The sequence below is a fragment of the Lutra lutra genome, chromosome 2 (assembly GCF_902655055.1).
Source record: "Lutra lutra chromosome 2, mLutLut1.2, whole genome shotgun sequence".
NCBI classification, from domain to species: Eukaryota; Metazoa; Chordata; class Mammalia; order Carnivora; family Mustelidae; genus Lutra; species Lutra lutra.
This window is the reverse complement of record NC_062279.1, coordinates 117,533,455-117,538,125: the sequence shown is the minus strand read 5'-3', so window position 1 is coordinate 117,538,125 and position 4,671 is coordinate 117,533,455. Positions and strand designations below refer to the sequence as shown.

General features: G+C 44.6%; 1 pseudogene; it reads left to right on the top strand.

Moving 5' to 3' along the window:
• Nucleotides 1-1,770: 1,770 nt before the first annotated feature.
• On the top strand, nucleotides 1,771-3,554 carry LOC125093319 (keratin, type II cytoskeletal 8-like; annotated as a pseudogene).
• The last annotated feature ends 1,117 nt before the right edge of the window (nucleotides 3,555-4,671 follow it).

Below are 4,671 nucleotides of genomic sequence, written 5' to 3'. Positions count from 1 at the left end.
AAAAAAGAAATTTAGAGAATGAATTTCAAGACATTCAATACAAAGTTATTAGGGGTACCAGAAAAAAAAAAAAGCAGGAAAAATGGTGAGAGAAGTCCACTTAGAAAAATAGTCAAGAACTGAAAAACATTTATTTTCACGCTCAGAATGTTCATCATTCATATCATGCCATCTCATCACACAATTTCATAGATTTGTCAATATCACCATTCATCTAACCAAAGTTTATTACATGTCCACTTTGTACCAGGCCCTCTACTAAGTCCAGGGGATGAAATACAAGCCACATTAATGGGAGCCTGCCCTCATAGAGCTTACCTTCTGGTGAGGCAGAGAGACAGGAATAAATCATCCCACCAGAAAATGCAAAACTGATTATGAAACACGATAGGAAGAAGTACACGGTGCCAAGCAAGACTATTCTAGGGGTTTTGACATAATAAGAGATTAGGAAAATTTTTCTGAGGGAACATGAGATGAGCTACAGTATGAAGGAAAAGTAGATGTTATCTAACCAAAGTGGGCAGAGACGAGCATTCCAGGCAGAGGAAAGTACACTGCAAAGGTCCAGTGAAATAAGGAAGCATGGTGACCACAAAGGCCTGAAAAAAAGCCAATGTGGATGAATTGGGGACAACAAATGAGCAACTTGGGGTAAAATGAGGCTGGAGATAAGAGGCCAGCGAGGTGTTGAGTAGGCAAAACTTTGTAGGCCATTCTAGAGGTTTGCCTTTCACCTAGGAATGCATAATTGAAACTCACTGAACTGTTTTAAGCTGGGCTGGAGACAGAGCTAAATGTGTTTTCTTATAAAGATCACCAGCCTGCAATGTGGAGAACGGGTTGGAGAAGGGCAAGGAGAGATGCTGCTGCAGTGCTGATAGGGGGCTTGCACGGTGCTGGTAGCGTGGACAGATGTGATAATGATGATCATGGGGAAAAATGCAAGTTCTTAAGAAATACTTAGTGAGTTAAATCAGCAGGACTTTGTGATATTATATGAAGGGTTGATTGCATATTCTAGGAAAAACACATTGGCTAGTTTGCCCAAAAAATACAGAGAGAGGGAAATATAAATTAAGAGCATTAGAAATGTCAAAGCAAATATGTCTACATATAATAAAAATATAAGAACCAAACAAGGTTTTGGCCTAGAATAGGTGCACGGGAAGTGGAGGCATGTAGATAGATTGATTTGGAAGATGTTAAGGAGGTAAAATCAATGTCCCCAGTGGTTTGTTTTTCTCTCTAGGTCATGCAGGTCTCCTCTGATAACTCATAGGTAATTTCCTGGCAGAAGAAAGTCAAAAGAGTATTTGGGAAAAGTAGAACAAAATAAATCCATATAAAAGCCTCCCTGTTGCTCTTGAATCCATTGTGCCCTATCAAACAATTTTTTAGGGGGTAACGAGTAACCCGATTAAAATGAAAATTTTATTGATAACCCTAGCTTATCATTTCTTAGTAATTTTCCCATGCTCTTGAGATAAATTTCAAAATCCTTAGCATATGCTATGAAATCATAAACGACAGCGCCTGAAAAAAGTCTCGGATGCCTCCGTCACAGTGCTCGGTGTAGTTTGTTACCAGATATTCCTTGTGTAACGTTTCTCCTTGCTTTGAGAGTTCCCCATTTGTGATCATTGTGTCATTGCTTTCACGTCTACATATGCATACATCTCACACACACTGCTACTATTTTAATTTGAGACAGTCGATTATTTTTAAAATAGATTTTAAAAATCAGATAAAAATGGCTTTATAGACCTAGAAGCAGCTTCTCGGCCCCTTGTAGAACCTCTGTCAGGTTCAGCCTACTCGCCTCTACTCCAGCCTCCACTGCGGCCTCCACCATGTCCGTCAGGGTGACCCAGAAATCCTACAAGGTGTCCACCTCCGGCCCCCGGGCCTTCAGCAGCCGCTCCTACACCAGCGGGCCTGGCTCCTCCATCAGCTCGTCCGCCTTCTCTCGGGTGGGCGGCAGCTTCCGAGGGGGGCTGAACAGCAGCATGAGTGTGGTCGGGGCCTATGGCGGCGGGGCCGGGGGTATGGGGCGCATCACGGCCGTCTCAGTGAACCAGAGCCTGCTGAACCCCGTTAAGCTGGAAGTGGATCCCAACTTCCAAGCTGTGCGCACCCAGGAGAAGGAGCAGATCAAGACCCTTAACAACAAATTTGCCTCCTTCATCGACAAGGTGAGGCACCTGGAGCAGCAGAACAAAGTTCTGGAGACCAAGTGGAGCCTCCTACAGCAGCAGAAGACCTCGCGCAGCAACATAGACAACATGTTCGAGAGCTACATCAGCAACCTCCGGCGGCAGCTGGACACCCTGGGCCAGGAGAAGCTGAAGCTGGAGGTGGAGCTTGGCAACATGCAGGGGCTGGTGGAGGACTTCAAGAATAAATATGAGGAGGAGATCAAAGAGCGTGCAGACATGGAGAATGAATTTGTCCTCATCAAGAAGGATGTGGACGAAGCTTACATGAACAAGGTAGAACTTGAGTCCCGCCTGGAAGGGCTGACCGACGAGATCAACTTCTTAAGGCAGCTGTATGAAGAGGAGATCCGTGAGCTGCAGTCCCAGATCTCGGACACGTCTGTGGTCCTATCCATGGACAACAGGCGCTCCCTGGACCTGGACGGCATCATCGCCGAGGTCAAGGCCCAGTATGAGGACATTGCCAACCGTAGCCGGGCTGAGGCTGAGACCATGTACCAGATCAATTACGAGGAGCTGCAGACATTGGCTGGGAAGCATGGGGATGACCTCCGTCGCACGAAGACGGAGATATCTGAGGTGAATCGGAGCATCAGCCGACTCCAGGCTGAGATCGAGGCCCTCAAAAACCAGAGGGCTGCCCTGGAGGCTGCCATTGCCGATGCTGAGCAGCGCGGGGAGCTGGCCATTAAGGACGCCAATGGCAAGGTGGCCGAGCTGGAGGCCGCCCTGCAGCGAGCCAAGCAGGACATGGCCTGGCAGCTGCGTGAGTACCAGGAGCTCATGAACGTCAAGTTGGCCCTGGACATCGAGATCGCCACCTACCGCAAGCTGCTGGAGGGCGAGGAGAGCCGGCTGGAGTCTGGGATGCAGAACATGAGTATCCATACTAAGACGACCAAGGCTTCTCAGGTGGCCTGAGCTCGACCTATGGGGGCCTCCCAAGCCCTGGCCTCAACTATGGCCTGAGCTCCTTTCAGTCCAGCTTTGGCTCCTCTGGGTCCTTCAACCGTGGCAGCTCCTCCAAGGCTGTGGTGGTGAAGAAGATTGAGACCCGTGACGGGAAGCTGGTGTCCGAGTCGTCTGATGTCCTGTCCAAGTGAACAACCACCGTGGTCCCATCCAGCCTCCCCGCTCTCGTGGCTGCCATAGAGCCTTTGAGGGAAGGAGCTGTGTAGGGGAGCATTGGGAACAGGAGACCCACCTAAGACTCACTCAGCCCCAGTCCTCAGCCTGCCCCTGGGGGGAGTCTGCTGCCCTGGGGACCCCCTCTTGTCCATGCCTCCAACTAAAAGCCAATTTGAGTGTCTTGTCCCAAATAAAGCCTCAGCCGGCTCTGCCCATCCCAAAAAAAAAAAAAAAAAAAAAAATGGCTTTATATAAATATATACCCTCATTGTTACCATTTCTGTAGCACTTTATTTCTCTCTCTCTCTCTCTGTATGTGTATAAATTTTAATATGATATCAAACTCATTGCCTAAGGAACTTTAACATTTTTTAACATAAATTCTTTAACATTTCTCGTAGTGCATGTCTTCTTACAGTGCATTTTAGTCACCTTTGCCTGTCTGAAAAACTCTTTATTTTGCTTCTGTTTTTATAATATATTTTTGCTGGATTAGGGTTTCTGTCTTGAAATTAATACTTTTTTTTTCTTTCAGTACTTCATTGTTGACTGATTTTACATTATTCCTGAGAAGAAGTCTGTTGAATACTTTATTTGTAGGTAGTTTTTCTTTATTATTTGGTTACATTCATGATTTTCTTTTTATCTTTGTTTTTCAGTAGCTTAACTATGATGTGTCTCATTTTCTAAAAAATTATATCCTGTTTGGGTTCTCTGAGCTTCTTAGGTCTGTGGTTTGTTGGCTTCTTTCATTAATTTTTGAAAATTCCTAGCCATTATCTCTTCCAATATTCCTGGTGCCCTATTCTCCCTATTTTCTTCTTCTAGTACTTCATGGTACATATATTAGACTACCTACTCCAATCATACTGTGCCAAGCTTCTCTCTCCTTGGAAGTGCAAGAGAATATGATTTTTTCCCTCTCTTAACTTCTGAAAGCTATTTTGTGTTGAGGCAGAGTCTATAGTGGCATAAGTCAATTTTAAGGAAATGCTACTAACCACAAGATAAAACCCAAAGTCTTTCTTTAATAGTATATTAAAAAATAAACAAGTTTAAGTAACAATAAAGTAAGTCAGATATAGTTTAGGGCTCTTCAAAAAATGAATTTTTTGGTAGTCTTGGATCTATGTGAAATTATTGGATAGTTCTGTGTTCCATAGCTATCCAAGGACTATGCATCAGTATCCATTTTAAATTTCTGTGTAATGTTAAGAAGCCTCTGCAAATAAGAATTTTCCAACTCTGCTCCTCAATGTGCTTAGAAAGTCTTTTAGAATTTAATTCATGAAGTAAAGAATGCTCAACCATCTCTACCGTCTCT